General features: G+C 47.2%; 1 non-coding gene and 1 pseudogene across 1 annotated transcript; both read left to right on the top strand.

Annotated features, from left to right (window-relative positions):
- Positions 1–16,752: 16,752 nt before the first annotated feature.
- LOC123081251 (uncharacterized) lies at positions 16,753–16,901 on the top strand (annotated as a pseudogene).
- Positions 16,902–24,463: 7,562 nt separating this feature from the next.
- LOC123081246 (U1 spliceosomal RNA) lies at positions 24,464–24,621 on the top strand. Its single transcript, XR_006438716.1, has one exon. It is a non-coding gene; the product is annotated as a U1 spliceosomal RNA (small nuclear RNA).
- Positions 24,622–25,014: the final 393 nt, after the last annotated feature.

Below are 25,014 nucleotides of genomic sequence, written 5' to 3'. Positions count from 1 at the left end.
TTGGTTACACACATATTTCTTTAGGACTCCCATGAACCTCTCAAAGGGGAACATATTGTGTAGAAATACGGGGCCCGGAATGACAATCTCGTCGACTAGATGAACTAGGACGTGCGTCATGATATTGAAGAAGGATGGTGGGAACACCAGCTCGAAACTGACAAGACATTGCGCCACATTACTCCTTAGCCTTGGTATGATTTCTGGATCGATCACCTTCTGAGAGATTGCATTGAGGAATGCACATAGCTTCACAATGGCTAATCGGACGTTTTCCGGTAGAAGCCCCCGCAATGCGACCGGAAGCAGTTGCGTCATAATCACGTGGCAGTCATGAAACTTTAGGTTCTGGAACTTTTTCTCTGCAATATTAATTATTCCCTTTATATTCGACGAGAAGCCAGTCGGGACCTTCATACTGAGCAGGCATTCAAAAAAGATTTCCTTCTCTTCTTTGGTAAGAGTGTAGCTGGCAGGACCTTCATACTGCTTTGGAGGCATGCCGTCTTTTTCATGCAAACGTTGCAGGCCCTCCCGTGCCTCAGGTGTATCTTTTGTCTTCCCATACACGCCCAAGAAGCCTAACAGGTTCACTTAAAGGTTCTTCGTCACGTGCATCACGTCGATTGAAGAGCGTACCTCTAGCTCTTTCCAGTAGGGTAGGTCCCAAAATATAGATTTGTTCTTATCCATGTGTGCGCGTCCCTCAGCGTCATTCGGAACAGCTAGTCCGCCGGTACCCTTTCCAAATATTACGTGTAAATTAGAGACCATAGCAAGTACGTGATCACCGGTACGCATGGCGGGCTTCTTCCAGTGATCTGTCTCGCCTTTGAAATGCTTGCCTTTATTTCGACATTGATGGTTGGTCGGGAGAAATCGATGATGGCCCAGGTACACATTCTTCCTGCATCTGTCCAGGTATATACTTTCGGTGTCAGCTAAACAGTGCGTGCATGCGTGGTATCCCTTGTTTGTCTGTCCTGAAAGGTTACTGAGAGCGGGCCAATCATTGATGGTCACGAACAGCAACGCCTTTAGGTCAAATTCTCCCCCCATGTGCTCATCCCACGCACGTACGCCTGTTCCATTCCACAGTTGTAAGAGTTCTTCAACTAATGGCCTTAGGTACACATCAATGTCGTTGCCGGGTTGCTTAGGGCCTTGGATGAGAATTGGCATCATAATGAACTTCCGCTTATGCACATCCAAGGAGGAAGGTTATACATACATAGAGTCACGGGTCAGGTGCTGTGATTGCTGCTCTGCTCCCCGAAAGGATTAATGCCATCCGTGCTTAAAGCAAACCATACGTTCCTTGGGTCACTTGCAAACTCAGCCCAGAACTTTCTCTCGATTTTTCTCCACTGCGACCCGTCAGCGGGTGCTCTCAACTTCCCGTCTTTCTTACGGTCCTCACTGTGCCATCGCATCAACTTGGCATGCTCTTTATTTCTGAACAGTCGTTTCAACCGTGGTATTATAGGAGCATACCACATCACCTTCGCAGGAACCCTCTTCCTGCGGGGCTCGCCCTCAACATCACCAGGGTCATCTCGTCTGATCTTATACCGCAATGCACCGCATACCGGGCATGCGTTCAAATCCTTGTACGCACCGCGGTAGAGGATGCAGTCATTAGGGCATGCATGTATCTTCTCCACCTCCAATCCTAGAGGGCATACGACCTTCTTTGCTGTGTACGTACTGTCGGGCAATTCGTTATCCTTTGGAAGCTTCTTCTTCAATATTTTCAGTAGCTTCTCAAATCCTTTGTCATGCACATCATTCTTTGCCTTCCACTGCAGCAATTCTAGTACGGTACCGAGCTTTGTGTTGCCATCTTTGCAATTGGGGTACAACCCTTTTTTGTGATCCTCTAACATGCGAGCGAACTTCAGCTTCTCCTTTTCACTTTTGCACTTTTCCCTTGCATCAACAATGACCAGGCGGAGATCATCATCGGGCACATCGTCTGGTTCCTCTGGATCTTCAGCTTCCTCTTGATCTTCAGCTTCCCCCGTTGCAGCATCACCGTATTCAGGGGGCACATAGTTGTCATCGTCCTCTTCTTCTTCGCTGTCTTCCATCATAACCCCTATTTCTCCGTGCTTCATCCAAACATTATAGTGTGGCATGAAACCCTTATAAAGCAGGTGGGTTTGAAGGATTTTCTTGTCAGAGTAAGACCTCGTATTCCCATAATTAGGGCATGGACAACACATAAAACCATTCTGCTTGTTTGCCTCAGCCACTTCGAGAAAATTATGCACGCCCTTAATGTACTCGGAGGTGTGTCTGCCACCGTACATCCATTGCCGGTTCATCTGCGTGTCAAAAGTAAGAAAATTAGACAAGTATCTATCCAAAGTAAGATTTTTTTTTCTTTCAAAAAGAAGATAAGAACAAGAGGCTCACCACCGTGGTGCCGGCGACGAGATCGGCACGGGCGATCGACGGAGGTGAAGACGAGGACGGGGCGTGATGGACCGCTAAACCTAGACAAATCTCGGAAAAAATGGAGCTCGGAGGTCGAGCTTCGAGAGGAGAAAGCTTAACTAGTGTGGCTCGGGCATTTCATCGAACACCTCACATGCATAAGAGGTGAGCTAGACACTCAAATGCCCTTCCTCGCCGGCCAGCAAAAAACAGAGCACTATGGAGTGCTCTGCTCGCCGGCGATGGGGTATATATAGGCAACTCATTTATCCCGGTTCATGGCTGGAACCGGGACTAAAGGCCATCCTTCTATCCCGGTTCCTGCCACGAACCGGGACCAATGGTTGTGGGCCAGGAGCGAGGCTCATTGGTCCCGGTTCGTGCCAAGAGCCGGGACAAATGGGCCCAGACGAACCGGGACCAATGCCCACGAGGCCTCGGCCGGCCCCCTGGGCTCACGAACCGGGACAAATGCCTCCATTGGTCCCGGTTCGTGGCAGAACCGGGACTAATGGGCTGGCCGGGCCCGAACGAAAGCCCCTTTTTCTACTAGTGATAAGTTACATTTTCTTTATCATGGAATAAGAAGAGGAAATAAACATGACATTGTATGTGACAGTCACACATAGTAATCACTTTATTCGCAAAGAAAAAACACATAGTAATCACTTGTTGAGTGCACAAGGAAAATTGTATTGAGCTTAGTGACTAATACATGATGTACTAAATGAATACATACAATTTTTTAATTTTTTTTTGCGGGTAAAAACTTATATTACTCAAGCATCAACCGGACAATCCTTCTTACATAACTCAATGACTTCTTGGAGGCCAGAGCCCAACCAAACTACGGTTCTACTACCAGTTCTAGCTAATTTAGCTAGGAAATCACTTACACAGTTCTGACCATGATTGATATGAGTAATATGAGTCATACGAAGAGACTTCAAATGCATGATCTCCTACACCAGCGCCGCATAAACAGACTTGTTCATGCCACTGTCATTCAACATGTTCACCGCTAGTATCCAATCCATCTCAATGCAAATTGGGAGATCCGAACGCTGAAAGGCTAGAGATAAACCCTCCATGCATGCACTTATTTCTGCTTCTAAGGCATCTCGAAGTGAGAAGAGTACCCTGCAGGATGAATAGATGGCATTGAAGGAAATATGCCCTAGAGGCAATAATAAAGTTATTATTTATTTCCTTATATCATGATAAATGTTTATTATTCATGCTAGAATTGTATTAACCGGAAACATAATACTTGTGTGAATACATAGACAAACAGAGTGTCACTAGTATGCCTCTACTTAACTAGCTCATTGATCAAAGATGGTTATGTTTCCTAGCCATAGACATGAGTTGTCATTTGATTAACGGGATCACATCATTAGGAGAATGATGTGATTGACTTGACCCATTCCGTTAGCTTAGCACTCAATCGTTTAGTATGTTGCTATTGCTTTCTTCATGACTTATACATGTTCCTATGACTATGAGATTATGCAACTCCCGTTTACCGGAGGAACACTTTGTGTGCTACCAAACGTACAATGTAACTGGGTGATTATAAAGGTGCTCTACAGGTGTCTCCGAAGGTACTTTTTGGGTTGGCGTATTTCGAGATTAGGATTTGTCACTCCGATTGTCGCAGAGGTATCTCTGGGCCCTCTCGGTACTGCACATCACTTAAGCCTTGCAAGCATCGCAACTAATGAGTTAGGTATTGAACTAGTAAAGAGACTTGCCGGTAACGAGATTGAACTAGGTATTGAGATACCGACGATCGAATCTTGGGCAAGTAACATACCGATGACAAAGGGAACAACGTATGTCGTTATGCGGTCTGACCAATAAAGATCTTCGTAGAATATGTGGGAGCCAATATGAGCATCCAGGTTCCGCTATTGGTTATTGACCGGAGACGTGTCTCGGTCATGTCTACATAGTTCTCGAACCCGTCGGGTCCGCACGCTTAACGTTTCGATGACAGTTATATTATGATTTTATATGTTTTGATGTACCGAAGGTTGTTCGGAGTCCCGGATGTGATCACGGACATGATGAGGAGTCTCGAAATGGACGAGACATGAAGATTGATATATTGGAAGCCTATATTTGGATATCGGAAGTGTTCCGGGTGAAATCGGGATTTTACCGGAGTACCGAGGGGTTACCGGAACCCCCCGGGGGCTTAATGGGCCATTGTGGGCCTTTGTGGAGAAGAGGAGAGGCGGCCAGGGCAGGGCCGCGCCCCCTTCCCCCCTAGTCCGAATAGGACAAGGAGAGGGGGCGGCGCCCCCCCCTTTCCTTCCTCTCATCCACCTCTTTCCCCTCCACTCCTAATCCAACCAGGAAAAGGGAGGGAGTCCTACTCCCGATGGGAGTAGGACTCCACCTGGCGCGCCCCTCCTGGCCGGCCTCACCTCACCCCCTTGCTCCTTTATATACGGGGGTAGGGGGCACCCTAGAGAGAACAATTGATCGTTTGATCTTTTAGCCGTGTGCGGTGCCCCCCTCCACCATAGTCCACCTCGATAATACTGTAGCGGTGCTTAGGCGAAGCCTTGCGTCGGTAGAACATCATCATCGTCACCACGCCGTCGTGCTGACGAAACTCTCCCTCAACACTCGGCTGGATCAGAGTTCGAGGGACGTTAACGGGCTGAACATGTGCTGAACTTGGAGGTGCCGTGCGTTCGGTACTTGATCGGTCGGATCGTGAAGACGTACGACTACATCAACAGCGTTGTGCTAACGCTTCCGCTTTCGGTCTACGAGGGTACTTGGACAACACTCTCCCCTCTTGTTGCTATGCATCACCATGATCTTGCGTGTGTGTAGGAATTTTTTTGAAATTACTACGTTCCCCAACAGTGGCATCCGAGCCAGGTTTTATGCGTAGATGTCATATGCACGAGTAGAACACAAGTGAGTTGTGGGCGATATAAGTCATACTGCTTACCAGCATGTCATACTTTGGTTCGGCGGTATTGTTGGATGAAGCGGCCCGGACCGACATTACGCGTACGCTTACGCGAGACTGGTTCTACCGACGTGCTTTGCACACAGGTGGCTGGCGGGTGTCAGTTTCTCCAACTTTAGTTGAACCGAGTGTGGCTACGCCCGGTCCTTGCGAAGGTTAAAACAACACCAACTTGACAAACTATCGTTGTGGTTTTGATGCGTAGGTAAGAACGGTTCTTGCTAAGCCCGTAGCAGCCACGTAAAATTTGCAACAACAAAGTAGAGGACGTCTAACTTGTTTTTGCAGGGCATGTTGTGATGTGATATGGTCAAGACATGATGCTAAATTTTATTGTATGAGATGATCATGTTTTGTAACCGAGTTATCGGCAACTGGCAGGAGCCATATGGTTGTCGCTTTATTGTATGCAATGCAATCGCCCATGTAATGCTTTACTTTATCACTAAGCGGTAGCGATAGTCGTAGAAGCATAAGATTGGCGAGACGACAACGATGCTACGATGAAGATCAAGGTGTCGCGCCGGTGACGATGGTGATCATGACGGTGCTTCGGAGATGGAGATCACAAGCACAAGATGATGATGGCCATATCATATCACTTATATTGATTGCATGTGATGTTTATCTTTTATGCATCTTATCTTGCTTTGATTGACGGTAGCATTATAAGATGATCCCTCACTAAATTATCAAAGTATAAGTGTTCTCCCTGAGTATGCACCGTTGCGAAAGTTCTTCGTGCTGAGACACCACGTGATGATCGGGTGTGATAGGCTCTACGTTCAAATACAACGGGTGCAAAACAGTTGCACACGCGGAATACTCAGGTTAAGCTTGACGAGCCTAGCATATAACAGATATGGCCTCGGAACACGGAGACCGAAAGGTCGAGCGTGAATCATATAGTAGATATGATCAACATAGTGATGTTCACCGTTGAAACTACTCCATCTCACGTGATGATCGGACATGGTTTAGTTGATATGGATCACGTGATCACTTAGAGGATTAGAGGGATGTCTATCTAAGTGGGAGTTCTTAAGTAATATGATTAATTGAACTTAAATTTATCATGAACTTAGTACCTGATAGTATCTTGCTTGTCTATGTTGATTGTAGATAGATGGCCCGTGCTGTTGTTCCGTTGAATTTTAATGCGTTCCTTGAGAAAGCAAAGTTGAAAGATGATGGTAGCAATTACACGGACTGGGTCCGTAACTTGAGGATTATCCTCATTGCTGCACAGAAGAATTACGTCCTGGAAGCACCGCTAGGTGTACCACCTGCGCCAGCAACTGCAGACATTGTGAATGCCTGGCAGTCACGTGTTGATGACTACTCGATAGTTCAGTGTGCCATGCTTTACGGCTTAGAACCGGGACTTCAACGACGTTTTGAACGTCATGGAGCATATGAGATGTTCCAGGAGTTGAAGTTAATATTTCAAGCAATGCCCGGATTGAGAGATATGAAGTCTCCAATAAGTTCTACAGCTGCAAGATGGAGGAGAATAGTTCTGTCAGTGAGCATATACTCAAGATGTCTGGGTACTGCAATCACTTGATTCAACTGGGAGTTAATCTTCCGGATGATAGCGTCATTGACAGAATTCTCCAATCACTGCCACCAAGCTACAAGAGCTTCGTGATGAACTATAACATGCAAGGGATGGATAAGACGATTCCCGAGCTCTTCGCAATGCTAAAGGCTGCGGAGGTAGAAATCAAAAAGGAGCATCAAGTGTTGATGGTCAATAAGACCACCAGTTTCAAGAAAAAGGGCAAAGGGAAGAAGAAGGGGAACTTCAAGAAGAACAGCAAGCAAGTTGCTGTTCAGGAGAAGAAACCCAAGTCTGGACCTAAGCCTGAGACTGAGTGCTTCTACTGCAAGCAGACTGGTCACTGGAAGCGGAACTGCCCCAAGTATTTGGCGGATAAGAAGGATGGCAAGGTGAACAAAGGTATATGTGATATACATGTTATTGATGTGTACCTTACTAATGCTCGCAGTAGCACCTGGGTATTTGATACTGGTTCTGTTGCTAATATTTGCAACTCGAAACAGGGGCTACGGATTAAGCGAAGATTGGCTAAGGACGAGGTGACGATGCGCGTGGGAAATGGTTCCAAAGTCGATGTGATCGCGGTCGGCACGCTACCTCTACATCTACCTTCGGGATTAGTTTTAGACCTAAATAATTGTTATTTGGTGCCAGCGTTAAGCATGAACATTATATCTGGATCTTGTTTGATGCGAGACGGTTATTCATTTAAATCAGAGAATAATGGTTGTTCTATTTATATGAGTAATATCTTTTATGGTCATGCACCCTTGAAGAGTGGTCTATTTTTGTTGAATCTCGATAGTAGTGATACACATATTCATAATATTGAAGCCAAAAGATGCAGAGTTGATAATGATAGTGCAACTTATTTGTGGCACTGCCGTTTAGGTCATATCGGTGTAAAGCGCATGAAGAAACTCCATACTGATGGACTTTTGGAACCACTTGATTATGAATCACTTGGTACTTGCGAACCGTGCCTCATGGGCAAGATGACTAAAACGCCGTTCTCCGGAACTATGGAGAGAGCAACAGATTTGTTGGAAATCATACATACAGATGTATGTGGTCCGATGAATGTTGAGGCTCGTGGCGGATATCGTTATTTTCTCACCTTCACAGATGATTTAAGCAGATATGGGTATATCTACTTAATGAAACATAAGTCTGAAACATTTGAAAAGTTCAAAGAATTTCAGAGTGAAGTTGAAAATCATCGTAACAAGAAAATAAAGTTTCTACGATCTGATCGTGGAGGAGAATATTTGAGTTATGAGTTTGGTCTTCATTTGAAACAATGCGGAATAGTTTCGCAACTCACGCCACCCGGAACACCACAGCGTAATGGTGTGTCCGAACGTCGTAATCGTACTCTACTAGATATGGTGCGATCTATGATGTCTCTTACTGATTTACCGCTATCGTTTTGGGGTTATGCTTTAGAGACGGCTGCATTCACGTTAAATAGGGCACCATCAAAATCCGTTGAGACGACGCCTTATGAACTGTGGTTTGGCAAGAAACCAAAGTTGTCGTTTCTTAAAGTTTGGGGCTGCGATGCTTATGTGAAAAAACTTCAACCTGATAAGCTCGAACCCAAATCGGAGAAATGTGTCTTCATAGGATACCCAAAGGAGACTGTTGGGTACACCTTCTATCACAGATCCGAAGGCAAGACTTTTGTTGCTAAATTCGGAATCTTTCTGGAGAAGGAGTTTCTCTCGAAAGAAGTGAGTGGGAGGAAAGTAGAACTTGATGAGGTAATTGTACCTGCTCCCTTATTGGAAAGTAGTTCATCGCAGAAACCGGTTTCTGCGACGCCTACACCAATTAGTGAGGAAGTTAATGATGATGATCATGGAACTTCAGATCAAGTTGTTACTGAACCTCGTAGGTCAACCAGAGTAAGATCCGCACCAGAGTGGTACGGTAATCCTGTTCTGGAGGTTATGCTACTAGACCATGACGAACCTACGAACTATGAAGAAGCGATGGTGAGCCCAGATTCCGCGAAATGGCTTGAGGCCATGAAATCTGAGATGGGATCCATGTATGAGAACAAAGTGTGGACTTTGGTTGACTTGCCCGATGATCGGCAAGCAATTGAGAATAAATGGATCTTCAAGAAGAAGACTGACGCTGACGGTAATGTTACTGTCTATAAAGCTCGACTTGTTGCAAAAGGTTTTCGACAAGTTCAAGGGATTGACTACGATGAGACCTTCTCACCCGTAGCGATGCTTAAGTCTGTCCGAATCATGTTAGCAATTGCCGCATTTTATGATTATGAAATTTGGCAAATGGATGTCAAAACTGCATTCCTGAATGGATTTCTGGAAGAAGAGTTGTATATGATGCAACCAGAAGGTTTTGTCGATCCAAAGGGAGCTAACAAAGTGTGCAAGCTCCAGCGATCCATTTATGGACTGGTGCAAGCCTCTCGGAGTTGGAATAAACGCTTTGATAGTGTGATCAAAGCATTTGGTTTTGTACAGACTTTTGGAGAAGCCTGTATTTACAAGAAAGTGAGTGGGAGCTCTGTAGCATTTCTAATATTATATGTGGATGACATATTGCTGATTGGAAATGATATAGAATTTCTGAATAGCATAAAGGGATACTTGAATAAGAGTTTTTCAATGAAAGACCTCGGTGAAGCTGCGTATATATTGGGCATCAAGATCTATAGAGATAGATCAAGACACTTAATTGGACTTTCACAAAGCACATACCTTGACAAAGTTTTGAAGAAGTTCAAAATGGATCAAGCAAAGAAAGGGTTCTTGCCTGTGTTACAAGGTGTGAAGTTGAGTAAGACTCAATGCCCGACCACTGCAGAAGATAGAGAGAAAATGAAAGATGTTCCCTATGCTTCAGCCATAGGCTCTATCATGTATGCAATGCTGTGTACCAGACCTGATGTGTGCCTTGCTATAAGTCTAGCAGGGAGGTACCAAAGTAATCCAGGAGTGGATCACTGGACAGCGGTCAAGAACATCCTGAAATACCTGAAAAGGACTAAGGATATGTTTCTCGTTTATGGAGGTGACAAAGAGCTCATCGTAAATGGTTACGTTGATGCAAGCTTTGACACTGATCCAGACGATTCTAAATCGCAAACCGGATACGTGTTTACATTAAACGGTGGAGCTGTCAGTTGGTGCAGTTCTAAACAAAGCGTCGTGGCGGGATCTACGTGTGAAGCGGAGTACATAGCTGCTTCGGAAGCAGCAAATGAAGGAGTCTGGATGAAGGAGTTCATATCCGATCTAGGTGTCATACCTAGTGCATCGGGTCCAATGAAAATCTTTTGTGACAATACTGGTGCAATTGCCTTGGCAAAGGAATCCAGATTTCACAAGAGAACCAAGCACATCAAGAGACGCTTCAATTCCATCCGGGGTTTAGTCCAGGTGGGAGACATAGAAATTTGCAAGATACATACGGATCTGAATGTTGCAGACCCGTTGACTAAGCCTCTTCCACGAGCAAAACATGATCAGCACCAAGGCTCCATGGGTGTTAGAATCATTACTGTGTAATCTAGATTATTGACTCTAGTGCAAGTGGGAGACTGAAGGAAATATGCCCTAGAGGCAATAATAAAGTTATTATTTATTTCCTTATATCATGATAAATGTTTATTATTCATGCTAGAATTGTATTAACCGGAAACATAATACTTGTGTGAATACATAGACAAACAGAGTGTCACTAGTATGCCTCTACTTGACTAGCTCGTTGATCAAAGATGGTTATGTTTCCTAGCCATAGACATGAGTTGTCATTTGATTAACGGGATCACATCATTAGGAGAATGATGTGATTGACTTGACCCATTCCGTTAGCTTAGCACTCGATCGTTTAGTATGTTACTATTGCTTTCTTCATGACTTATACATGTTCCTATGACTATGAGATTATGCAACTCCTGTTTACCTGAGGAACACTTTGTGTGCTACCAAACGTCACAATGTAACTGGGTGATTATAAAGGTGCTCTACAGGTGTCTCCGAAGGTACTTGTTGGGTTGGCGTATTTCGATATTAGGATTTGTCACTCCGATTGTCGGAGAGGTATCTCTGGGCCCTCTCGGTAATGCACATCACTTAAGCCTTGCAAGCATTGCAACTAATGAGTTAGTTGTGGGATGATGTATTACGGAATGAGTAAAGAGACTTGCTGGTAACGATATTGAACTAGGTATTGAGATATCGACGATCGAATCTCGGGCAAGTAACATACCGATGACAAAGGGAACAACGTATGTTGTTATGCGGTCTGACCGATAAAGATCATCATAGAATATGTGGGAGCCAATATGAGCATCCAGGTTCCGCTATTGGTTATTGACCGGAGACGTGTCTCGGTCATGTCTACATAGTTCTCGAACCCGTAGGGTCCGCACGCTTAACGTTTCGATGACAGTTATATTATGAGTTTATATGTTTTGATGTACCGAAGGTTGTTCGGAGTCCCGGATGTGATCACGGACATGACGAGGAGTCTCGAAATGGTCGAGACATGAAGATTGATATATTGGAAGCCTATATTTGGAAATCGGAAGTGTTCCGGGTGAAATCGGGATTTTACCGGAGTACCGAGGGGATACCGGAACCCCCCGGGGGCTTAATGGGCCATAGTGGGCCTTTGTGGAGAAGAGGAGAGGTGGCCAGGGCAGGGCCGCGCGCCCCTCCCCCCTAGTCCGAATAGGACAAGGAGAGGGGGCGGTGCCCCCCCCTTTCCTTCCTCTCCTCCACCTCTTTCCCCTTCACTCCTAATCCAACTAGGAAAAGGGAGGGACTCCTACTCCCGATGGGAGTAGGACTCCACCTGGCGCGCCCCTCCTGGCCGGCCGCACCTCCCCCCTTGCTCCTTTATATACGGGGGCAGGGGGCACCCTAGAGACAACAATTGATCGTTTGATCTTTTAGCCGTGTGCGGTGCCCCCCTCCACCATAGTCCACCTCGATAATACTGTAGCGGTGCTTAGGCGAAGCCCTGCGTCGGTAGAACATCATCATCGTCACCACGCCGTCGTGCTGATGAAACTCTCCCTCAACACTCGGCTGGATCGGAGTTCGAGGGACGTCATCGGGCTGAACGTGTGCTGAACTCGGAGGTGCCGTGCGTTTGGTACTTGATCGGTCGGATCGTGAAGACGGACGACTACATCGACCGCGTTGTGCTAACGCTTCCGCTTTCGGTCTACGAAGGTACGTGGACAACACTCTCGCCTCTCGTTGCTATGCATCACCATGATCTTGCATGTGCGTAGGAAATTTTTTGAAATTACTATGTTCCCCAACAGGTATTGCCGCGATCATCACGAAGCACCATGTTAGACGAATAAGCCGTGGCTCGGCCAGAGCGCATCGGGTACGCATGCGTGCGGGTGCCAGACGAGCTAGGCATAGTCAGGGTCGTAGCTGCGTGAGTGTGTGTAGCAGCACGTGTACGTGCACGTGTGTGAGCTGGTTGGCGAGGAGTCAGGAGGTGTGACCGCGTCGCCCACGATGGGAGTGGCCGCATCGTCCGCGTAGGAGCGCGGCGGGTGCACGAGCCAGGATCCGCGGGACGTGGCGAGTGGGTTGAGTGGGCATGGCCTAGCATATGTGCGCAGGCGTAGAAGGCTCCCCCACCCCTGTGTATTACCAAGGCAGCTGGACTGAGTTCGTGCTCAGGTAAAAAGAGAACGTCGTTTGTGCGGCGGGTGGCGTACGTGCGCCGGAAAACACTTGTCTCCTTGTGTCCTTCTTCTTCCTCCTGTCCTCTTCTTCCTCGAGTGCAGAGAGAGGGAGAGAGGTAGTGCTCCGGTGAGGGAGGGAGAAGGGCACGACAACAACAATTGGTATCATAGCTTCGGTTCGGGCGATCACCGGCAGCCATGGCGCTCATCCCACACGGCGGCGGCACTGGCGGATCGGTGTCGATGGCGATGCCGATGCTCACGCTGGACAATTACACAGTGTGGGCGATCAAGGCGCAGGCGATCCTCGACGTCCACACTGTGTGGGAGGCGGTGGCACCGGGCGACGCGGTGGTGAACGCCAAGAAGTGCAAGGCGGCGCGTGCGTTGATCCTCGGAGCGTTGCCGGAGGACATGCTGCTGCAGGTGGCGACGAAGCTCGCCGCCAGGGAGGTATGGGACTCCCTGAAGGTGAGGTTCGTCGGCGCCGATCGGGTGCGCGCGGCGAGGCGGGCGACGCTGCGCGGGGAGCTTAACCGCATGAAGATGGCGGACGACGAGGCGCTGGATGCGTACGCCGGGAGGCTGGCAGGGATGACGGAGCGGTTTGCGAACCTCGGGAACATGCTCGGCGACGCGATGCTGGTGAAAAAGCTCCTGGACACCGTCCCCGATCGTTTGTTCCCCGTCGTCGCCGGCATCGAGCAGTTCTGCAACCTCAACGAGATGACGTTCGACGAGGCGCTCGGGCAGCTGCGCGCGTTTGATGAGCGGGTTCAGCGCCGTGGACAAGACGGCGGTGAGCATGGCGGCGATCAGCTAGTGCTCACCATGCCGCAGTGGCGGGCACGGGAGCGGCAGCAGGGAGGAGTGCGCGACGACAATGACGGGCAGAGCGTGGCGTCAAGCAACGGTGGCAACAGGCGCGGGCGCTGCTACAAGTGCGGCGAGTGCGGCCACTTCAAGAGGGATTGCCCCCAGCTGCGGAGGAAGCCGGCGGCGGAGGGCGCACTGATGGCGGACGCCGACGTTGAAGACAGCGGACTCCTCTGAGCCACGGCTTAGGGGGGGTGAATGTTAGACGAATAAGCCGTGGCTCGGCTGGGCGCGTCGGGCGCGCGTGCATGCGGGTGCCAGACGAGCCGGGCATAGTCAGGGCCGTAGCTGCGTGAGTGTGTGTAGCAGTATGTGTACGTGCGCGTGTGTGAGCTGGTTGGCGAGGAGCCAGGAGGTGTGACCGCGTCGCCCGCGATGGGAGCGGCCGCGTCGTCCGCGTAGGAGCAGCGGGTGTGCGAGCCAGGATCCGCGGGACGTGGCGAGTGGGTTGAGTGGGCATGGCCTGGCGTATGCACGCAGGTGTATAAGGCTCCCCCACCCCTGTGTATTGCCACGGCAGCTGGACTGAGTTCGTGCTCAGAAAAAGGAGAACGCCGTTCGTGCGGCGGGTGGCGTACGTGCGCCGGAAAACACTTGTGTCCCTGTGTGCTTCTTCTTCCTTCAGTCCTCTTCTTCCTCGAGTGCAGAGAGAGAGGGGGGTAGTGCTCCGGTGAGTGAGGGAGAAGGGCGCGGCAACAACACACCATACCAGCTCCGGCTTTACCGTCCTCTATCCATGATCCGTCCATATTAAGTTTGACCCAACCAACGGGTGGAGGAGACCACTTTGTAGGATTTGTACCATCTGATATTTCATGCGTACATTTCACAACCGGAGCATAAGATAATACCCCCTTTGTAAAGAAATATAAGAGCATTTAGATCACTATTCTAGTTATCTAAACGCTCTTATATTTCTTTACGGAGGGAGTACAACTTTACCTTTCACAGGATCACAACCATAGTCTTGGGCCATTGCGATCAAGGAGTCCATGTAACTGCACAAAAAAGTCTGGATGTATCCATCGGTGGTGGGGTCTTGTTGTGTGTCACCTCATTACGGTTATGCCATATTCTCCAAAAGGTAAACAAAACCATGGTTCGTTGAACATCTCCCAATGGATACAAGACATCCAGTAGCCATTCTACACAAGTGTTAATTACTTCCTTCAGATTCGGCGAGCGCCACACTTCCCTCATACAGTCCCAGAGCTGGACTGCTAGTGGACATCGGCATAGTGCATGGAAACTATCCTCCGGTTCAGTACCACAAACAGGACAAACATATGAAGTTTCTAGTCCTCTCTTATATTTATTCTGCCAGGTTGGAAGTGAATTTATAGCCAGGGCCGGCCCTGAGGGGGGCAGAGGGGGCGGCCGCCCCGGGCCCCCCAAAGTCTAGGGGCCCCCACCCAGCTAGCATGCACGTACGCAAGGCCCAGGGATGCAGGGCAGCGCATGCACAAAAGGCCTGTACGCGTTGTCCTCCGATGCATGTAGCTAGCCCACGGAGCCGCTGATTCCTCGTCTCGTCGGTCGATCTGCTAGCGTGTACGTGTTGCCCTTGCTCGGATTTCCTTCTAATCGTGACCATGTTCCCTATTCATCTATTCCTCGATATATTATTCCTAAAAAAGAAATCTATTCCAAGATCTCGCATGCTCATGGCCGAACCGAACAAACTGGAGGCAGCCGTCGTTCCTTGTTTCCCTTCCTCTCGCGGCAAGCCGGCGATGGGGATGGATGAGGGAGCGACGTTGATGCTGGATTTCAAAGGTGGTGGCCCGTGCAGTTCTATCTGACAACGGCCATGGTGGCAGCCGGAGATCTGACGTTCCAGATGCAGGTCACAATTTGCGCGCTGGCGAACTGCGCCGCTCTTCGGTCGCCAGGTGATGCAAATCGTCAAGCGCCTCCTATCTCATGTCAGTCTAAATCGCATCATGGCCATTGCCTGATCAGGTGGTCAACGCTGCTCCGATCAATCCAAGGTAATATCAGACTATCTACTTCCTATATCTATATTGCTAATTGAGTAATTTATTTATGTTCACATGCATGATACATAGATTGCAGTGTTCAAGCTTTTGACGTAATTTAATTTTTCGTTTTTAGCAGTGCGTATTATCATGTCGACTAGAATATATGCATCCACTAAAAAGAGAAAAAAAAAATGAAATAAGAAGTTTAAGGAGGATCGATCGGCCCCATTATAAGTGAAATTTTATGATTGATTGTTTGAAATGGTTGAAAGGTAATATGTATACATTATTTGATAAAAATGTCGCTTTTGGTGCATTTAAGCGATAATATATATACTCCTATAATGTTTATGTGAAGGGGCCCCGACTTTTGGTTTCGCCCCGGGCCCTGAAATCTCAGGACCGACCCTGTTTATAGCAACTCTCCAGGCAAAGTTTTTAACCGTTGGTGTAGACATACCTCCCCAAATCAATTTCCAGCAGGCCCGCCTCCCCTCTGGTGGAGAACTAGAGCCTTGGGCAATCTCATGGCATGACTCATCAAACGCCTTTCGTACGTAGATTTAACTGTGAAAACACCAAATTTTCCTGGACCCCAAGCTAGTACATCCGCACCCTGTCTCAGGGATGCTCGAATTTTCAAAATCTCCAAGACATCACATGGCAGAAAGACTGAATGTAAAAGTTGACCATTACTAGGCCATGTGCAATTATGCATGCTACTGACCGGATGCCAAAGGAGCCAGCACCTGGTCCGTGGTCTTCCAATGTTTTGGTCCGATCGGAACAGCTGGGTCCGCCAAGCACTCACAAGGGTGGTGATCGATCAAGTTGAGCTAGCTAGCAAAGTCCATCATGACAAGACATTTGGACTTGGTCAAAATTTTAGTTTTAATATACATCATACCCCAGCGCATCTGGAAAACACCTGCAATGAGCAGCCGCAGTTAACGAAGCAGTTCAAAGCAACGAGAAGACGACAGCAGGAACTGCCGGGTGTCCCTACGACATCCTGCAAGAGGCTGCTTTTTTCTTTTTTCGAGAAGATCGTGCAAGAGGCTAGCTTTGTATTAATGGGCTAGATGCAACCCGGGCCCTGGATCCGGGCAATGTGTTCGGTTGAGAACTTCAGATAGACCAGGACGGCTGACCAATTAAGTTTGTTTTAGTCCCACACGGAAAGATTAAAAAGATTGGCTCAGGGAAGACAATTATATAACTGGTCAGTAAGGCTCATGGCCTAGATCAATCGTTCACATTGCACCTAGTGAGCGAGTTGATCTACCATCTCCCCTTCATGTGAGAGTGGACATTGTAATTTTTGTTAGAGGGGATACGCGTCCGCGTGGCCCCTATCAACATAATATGAAATTAAAACTTTTTGTTGAATCTTAGCTATTGTGTTTCACTTTGTTTATCCTCGGTAGAAACTTTGTTTTCAAAGCTTAGTTGTATGAAATTTTATGATGAGGTAGCAGATAGCCTGCGCAGGTACCATAGCATCGTTCATGAAACAGAGGAGCCAACATTGGAGGTTTATGTTGAGCGAACTGTTGTGAGTAGGGACCTGAAAATTTTAGTAGAGGACGGCCACACAATAAGAGATGTTTGGTAAATTTTCAGCTGAGTTGATGCACCATAAGTCTCTCTAAAATTAGCATAGTTAAATGCCTGCTCGCCGAAACACAACTATCAATGGTGCTAACTTAGAAAATGGCCCTGGCTTAACTAGAAAGGATTCATTGGGCCTGAAACATTTTGTGGGCGTACTATATTTTCCTCTGATTTTCTTGTAAATATTTCAGCTAACTTGAGGCAGATGAGTTCCCTCAAGCAATTCGTACATACAATAGTTGATGCTTCTTATCAGGGTCAGCACCAAGAAGAGTTCAATTCTGGAGATGTTTGGTGGCATAGACATGTAAAAGGCTCCATTAGAAGTTTCATATTATTCAAGGCACAATCGATTGCCTGAATTATTATCTTTGTTCACTGGGCCGTGATGTGCGTCAGAACTGACAATTTTCACCGAATGACACAAAGAAAATCTGTGAGCCAAACTTTGGTCATGCGTCCCGCTGCTTTCGAGCCTCCTGTAAGGTTTACCTTATTCCTAGCATCAATAGTTGCTGAGTAAACGTGTGCTTTGAGCTTACGTACAGTGTAGCTGCTCTGCATCATGACACATTGACATGGCTAGTCTATAAATCATGATACATTTTCTTTGCCGGTGTTTTGCTCCCCACAATTCGTGTGGGGAAGAATGTTGTGAGCCCACCAACATCGTGTATTCCTTCATTTTGGACAAGAGAATGTCGTCGACAATACCCAACTTGGTCATTCTGAACAAGGCTAAATGTTCCATGTTGCTCGTGGTACATAAAAATGAAGCTGAATAGTGGATCACTATGCCTTCCAAGTCTAAGCAACAAACCTCATGTGGTCCAATCTCCCAGCCCTCAACGTAGTGATGATTTATGTTCACGATCTCTAGAGGATATACATGTGTGGCTTGGCCATTGTGAGCGTGAAGGCACCTCAATGCTTACCTTTTTATTGGCTCATGGGCCCATGTGTTTCCTCAATATCAGCACATGTACTTGTTCCTAGTCAACTAAAAGTGGCCTGCGTTGTGCACTGTTAGGCGAGTATTGATTTTTCAAACACATTCAGGACAGTAAAACTGAACCTAATCCCAGCCCGCTTACGTCTCCACCACTTCTGGTTCATCGATTTAATGTCCATATCTTTCCTAGCTTTCAGATGAAACTTAGGGCCAAAGGCACCCGGGCGGGTGGAACGCAATAGGACCCCTGAGGCGGCTGGGGCGCCTCTTGCGGAGCTTCCCTGGGCAGCGGATCGGACGACGCCCCAGATCTGTGCGGTGGATCCGGCGTTCCACGGCCAGAGGGGTGGACTGTCCTACTGGAGATGGGTGGCGGAGGTGGCCGGCGCTCCGTGGCCTGCGGGGTGGGCTGCTCGGCCTGGAGGTTGGTGGTGGCGGTGGCCGCGGATCTGGCATCCCAGCTAGATCTGTCGCGGACTGGCCTTAGACCGTCCAACGGCTTGTGGAAGGACTAGTGATGCGCAGATGGAGGCTCTCTTCCGGCATGTCTGCGTCAGCGTACGTCCTCATGGCGAGGCTCCGCACGGATCCAGTCAGCTGCGAGATTGGGGCGATGCGAGTTTCGGTGAAAATCGCGCCGTCTACGGTGATGGCGGACGATGGCGGCGGCTCTGACATCGTTTCCTTCTCAAGGCATCGTCGTTGCAGTTTGCGTCACCGCACTCGGGATGTTCCAAGGGAAACCCAAGATTTAGGTCTCCCGGATCGGATGATGATGGCACCTTCAGTGATGACGGGCCTCGGCGGCGTGGCGCAGCGCAGTTTCGACGAAGGGTACGTGTGGACGGACAAGCGCAAGATGGAGGCGCTGCCTGGCGTCGTGGTGACATCAACAGTAGAATGGCCTGGCAAGGTGAATGCGTCGATCACTCCTGAAGGGGGCTGGTGGAAGATGGCGGCAGCTGATCCTAGGGCGTGTGCATGCATTGCGCGTACAGGGTCTAGCTAGGCCGGTTGATGATCTCGGCTTGCCATCGGGTGGCTTGGTGAGGCTACCGGTATAAATGGTGTGTGTTGATGTGCGATCAATGCACATCATCAACCTTGTAGGTGTAGCGACAGTAGTTGTCAAAAAGGTGGCTTTGGCTTGATCCTTGTATTTGTTTGTTGGATTTTTTATAATATACTAATAAAATGGATGTGTGCATCGCTTTTTTTTTTTGCGAAAGGTTGTGTGCATCGCTTGATGCAGAGGCCAGGAGTAATCCTTCTTTTTGAATTAAAAAAAGATGAAACTTAGGTCACGAACAGGGGTAGCTTTCCTTACTACTCCCGTAAACAACTAAATCATCTGGTTTTTTGATTGGGCCTAGAAATGTCACTGGCCCGCTAAGCTCCACATCCTGCAACCCGCAACCCATCATCTCCACCCGCGACCGTGAGGGACAAAATCATTGTTTTAGCCTTTCTAAAGATTAGCGTGAATAAAGTCTACTTCAAAAGTCTTGCATGATCTAACCCTTTTTTAGGGATGCCGCCCATCGTGGCATTTGCGATACATGGGAGACGCCGAGGTCAATGTCGTTTGGAACTTGCCCACGCGTTGGTCGCCACTTATGGACCGTCCGACGTGGCATGGCCGAAACACCGAGGTTCGCGACATCAATGTACCCCCTCCCATTGGTGTCTCAACCCCGAGGGAGACGCCATAGACTGCAACATATCATACTGAAGAGGTAATAACCCACAGGGGCCGCATGTGGAGCCCACCCCCATTGCAGCCCTCAATCGGCCGCCTCCCCAAGCAACAATTCTGGAAGCCCATTCGGACAGAACTCCAAAGTTAAGCGTGCTCAGCTTGGGGTAATTTCAGGATGGGTGACCGATCGGGAAGTTGGTCCCGGGTGCGCACGAGTGAGGACAAAGTGCGCAGAAAAGACTAGTATTGATCTATGGGGCCAGTCTAGATCTCGCCAGGAGTAACGACCACCGACTGGTGTGTCCGGGGCGTTACAAGTTGGTATCAGAGCCGGCCCTCGCGGTTACACGGATGTTTGCTGATAGGTGTCATGACGTTTGTGACCCGTCATGGCACACGGCATGGCACATGTACCGGACTGGATGCACAGACGTGTGTGCCAAGAGGGAACGTTCCTGTGGCCCGACGAGGACGTGGTTCCTCTTAGTGGGGTTGTATGTGATAGCCTGGCTTAATAGGGATGATAGACTACTCATATCAATAAGGAATTCCTTCTTTTCCGGAAGCCCATTCGGACAGAACTCCAAAGTTAAGCATGCTCAGCTTGGGGTAATTTCCCCTCAAATCCCCATCAAACCGAGCTCCTTTTTGTGGATCTTTCCCTCCCCTTGTTTCTTGAGGCAATCTCCACTGAATCCACTACTTTTTATGGTAAAATCTTGTTAATTCGGTGGCATTTTTTACCCCCAAGGTGGAACCCTGGTTGATAGTTTCCTGAAAGCATAGTGAATTGAATTTTTTCCAAGCGTTTGTTGAAATGGTGAAATTGGATATGCATGACGTGTAGTAGGCATTATGCTTGTGGTTTCTAGCAAGAACTAGGGTTAGTGTCTTTGTTAAGTAATGCCATGGTTGAATACATTATGTACTGCTATGGACCCATAGTCCAAAGAGGAATGCTCACAAATGGACATTGTGGCATCAAGTTTTCTGTACATGAACGTCCTGATGAATTTAACCTCCGACAGAGTACCGAAAAAGGCCTTCAATCTTATAACTTAAACTTTATCGCGACCGATGAGACCACGACCACTCCTTGATCCTGACTGACGAAGTTAGACTTTTTTCTAATTGACCGATGAGGCTAGGATGCCATCATTCCATAATCTATGAGGCCAGAAATTATTCATACATTCTAACTGATGAGGTGACACGTCCATTGTTCATCACCAACAGGGGTAAGCATTCACCTTGAGACTATATAACGAACTCTGTCTGATGAGGCTTGGTTATGTCACCATATGACCACTATTACCACGTACCCTATTGGCGAACAATTGAAGTTTCAGGGTGATGACCATCAACGTAACTTAGTCAGATGTAATCTGCAGAATTAAAAAGGAATGTAATTAATCGGGTCATTTTATGAGGCCTCGGTCATCACCGATTTAAGTAAATTTTGTATGGAAGTTCTTTCGATCAAAGATTGAAGTTGATCATAAAAGTTAGTATGAACACCTTCCCTACTCTTCACCTATTGTGTGGCCAGACCAATTCACAACAACACTATCCCATGATCACAAAACTGACAATGACCCCGACCTAGTCTAAAAAAACGTATGACTAGTTCCTTTAATTCTTTCAAGTATTTAATTATCCCAGTTACACTAATCACCACATCAGGCATCCAGTGCTACCAAGGTGCAAATCAAACAAAAACTATCTCAAGACCACACTTTCTAGCCAAACAAATCAGATGCTTCACCTCAAGAACACACATGGTCTATGATCATTAGTGTTTATTTCTCACTGCCGCTCGTCGCTGTTTGACATCAACCAAACGCACACCCCTCGTGGTGTCTGACGTTGCTGACATTGATCATTGGTTAGCGTTTCCTTTCTTCCCCCCACTTACAAAAAAGAAAATATTAAAGGTATACGGGGTGGGGTGGGTCAGAGATGAGGTCGCGCCTCGATAGTATAGGCGTGGATGGAACAGAACATATCACTGTTTTGCTACCGATTGATTGTATATAAGATATATTTGTGCTAGGTGATGCATTCTCGCGGGTGGTGTTGAATGATTGGTCTTTATTTTTGTGATGTCAATATTCATAAAGGGTATGTTAGGTCACTGGGAGTTATGATCATGTCATTAAGATTGGCATAGGTTGTTTAAGAACTTGAACAAGAACTGTAGGAAAGGTATTCATACAAATTTTGTGATCTCCTTCTTATGATCCAAATAATTCTGTACCCCACATTTGGTACTCATGAAATCCTTCCATTCAAAGATCTTCTGCAAAGTCTGTGTCTGCGCACTAATTTATATCTTGTTGGCGATCTTTCATCTAGAAGCATACACATGTTGTATTTGCTATATCGACCTCGAGACCACAAGGTGGCTCAAGGTTTGTTTGGGAGAACCCTAGTTGTGGTTTATTCCACACTAATTTCTTGATGGCTTCTAAGATAAAAATTGGCAGAGTCTTGTTGGTGTCTGTGACACACAGGCTGCAAACCAGAATGCTACGTACCTACTAATAACATGTGTTCCTTGACGTTGCACGTAGATGGTGTCTGAAATACCCGTCTGCCTATCCTCTACAAGGTTGAATGAACCAAGTAGCTCGTTAAACAATGGCAATGTGCGGAATAATAAATCCCAATGTCTTCCAAGCCTAAGAAACAAAACTAGATGCGGTGCAAGATCCACTCACTCCAAATGATGTATTTTCATCATTTCTAGTGGAATCCAAATTTAGAGGCTATAGAAACTAAGACTCGACATGTACATGTATAGTTTGGACATTGTGAGTGGGAGACATCAATCCTTGGCTTTTTATCGTTTTGTGTGTGTGTGTGTGTGTGTTTCGCTCCTTGTCAACTTTTAGTGGACCACCTTGTACATAGTTGGGTGAGTATTAATTTGCTGAATACACCTAACTATGTTTTTCGGGAAGAAGGACGTGTAAGACGTACAAGAAGATTGTTTTTCAGGAAGAAGGACGTGTAAGTCATTATTTAGAAAAATAAACAAACCTTTTTTATGGAATAATCAAACCTTGTTTACATGAAAATAAACTTGCCATTTTTTCAACCGAAAATAAATTAACATTTACCATGAGAAAAACTGCTTTAAAATGGAGTAAACCGTTTTTTAACACAGTACAGACGCAAGCGCACACATATACGCGTATACAATCACTCCTATGAATGCACACATGCACATCCTACCCCTACGAGCACCTTCGAGAAACTGAGCCGGCATATATTCTTGAGATTGACGAAGACACCATAGGCGCACCTAGTCGACGGGAAATCGTGAAATAAATCCAGGAAAATGCGAGCACCAGGACTTGAACCCTCATGAGCTGAGAATACCACTGTCCTCCTAACCATCTAATCACAGGTTGGTCCATAGTGGAGTAATTTTTTTTACAACACATGAGTGACTCCCTACTCACCTTATTTCGGAGAAGTAATGAGAGATTAAATCAGAGCCTATATATAAATCAGAGTATATAGGTGCTATAATTTACAGTTTACAGCCATTTTACACCCAACTTATGATAATCCTACATCCACTTAAAGCTACAAAACTTTTTACGTGAACTTCCCTAATAATTCTCTACCCCGTGAATTTCAGACAGGGTAGGGGCCCTTCCTCCCCTTCTCTAATCCTGGTCATCCACGTTGGTTGATACGTAAAACATGTAACTTACTCTATGTTGGTGTAGAATTACTGGCCCCTGACGGCACCCACCAAACTCTGATGCTCCTGTCCAGCCTGCCGCTGTACATCATATAGCCATTGCTGGCCCCTGACGGTGCCGACCTTGGTGAAGCCGCCTCACAACTGACGGTGCCATAGGCTGATGGTCTTGTCGGTGGAGCCCCCACCAGGTCGCCGGCCACGCGCAGGCACAGGCGCACAACATGGCCATGGCGAGCGCCTTCACGTCGCACACGAGGCTCCACCTGCCGCCGTGCCGGTCCCACCCAAGGCGTACCCGTCAGAGCCGGCCGCGTAGCGTTCCAGCCTTCCAGGACACGCCATCACGGGCGATGAGGACGGCCAAGCGGGTGTGCGCACTGGCTCAGGAGGCCCCAGCCTTGCCCCTCTCCCACTCCTTGAGGCGGCCGTCGGCGGAGTACATGATGCCGCAGACGGACATGCGACACACTCTGAGTGTCCTGTTCCAGAAGCCTGAGTACACCTTGAGCCATGCATATCGGTTCGTCAGTTCAGAGCAACGAGAAGCCGAAGACGACGGCAGGAATTGCAGGGTGCCCTACCCCCTACGACGTCGTCGTGCAAGAGACTGCCTTTTTCTTCTTCTTCATTTTGAAAAAAAACTGCCTTTTTTCCTTTTTTTTGAGCATCACTGCCTTTTTTCCTTGTTTTTTGAGATCGTGCAAGAGGCTGGCTCTATGTTAATCGGCTATACGCAACTGGGCCCTTGAACTTGAAGCCTTCGTCCTAAGCCTTCGACCGATGGGTAAGAAAATATTGGCTAGCCAATGTGTGTTCGGTTGAGGTAGACCATCCCACCAGGCTAATTACGTTTGGTTTAGTCCCGCTCGGAAAGATTAACAAGATTGGCACACTAAATACGAGTATATTACTAGAGGATAGGGCAACCTTTGAACATACTTACCTGGACGGGGTCAATGGGCGATCAAGAAGGCTCATGGCCTAGATCAATGGTTCACATTGCACATAGTGAATGTGTTGATCTATCATCTCCTTTTGGAGAGTGGACGTCAAAATTTGTGTTAGAGGGGGTACGCGTTCGCGCAGCCCCTGCCAAGTTATAAAATTAAACTTTGTGTTGATCATCCACTTTAGAAAAAACATGATGGATGTGTTTTTTTTCTTTGAAAAGAGAATACCTATTAATTTATTTTTATTGATGAGAGAAGGAGTCAACATGTCTGCTAAAATATGCTGCAAGATTAGGTGTGATGCTTGTGCCAGAAATATCTGACATGTGTGCACGGTATAGCCTCTGGATTAGTAGTTTTCATCCATGCAAGCAGCAATTTTAGTTACTCCATCTGTTCCTAAATATTTGTCTTTTTAGAGATTTCAACAACTGACTACATACGGAGTAAAATGAGTAATCTAAACTCTAAAATATGTCTATATATATCCGTATGTGGTAGTTCATTTCAAATCTCTAAAAAGACAAATATTCAGA

Source organism: Triticum aestivum, chromosome 3D (assembly GCF_018294505.1).
Source record: "Triticum aestivum cultivar Chinese Spring chromosome 3D, IWGSC CS RefSeq v2.1, whole genome shotgun sequence".
Taxonomy (NCBI): domain Eukaryota; kingdom Viridiplantae; phylum Streptophyta; class Magnoliopsida; order Poales; family Poaceae; genus Triticum; species Triticum aestivum.
Note: the sequence above shows the minus strand (reverse complement) of the source record. Positions and strands in the feature narration are given on the sequence as shown.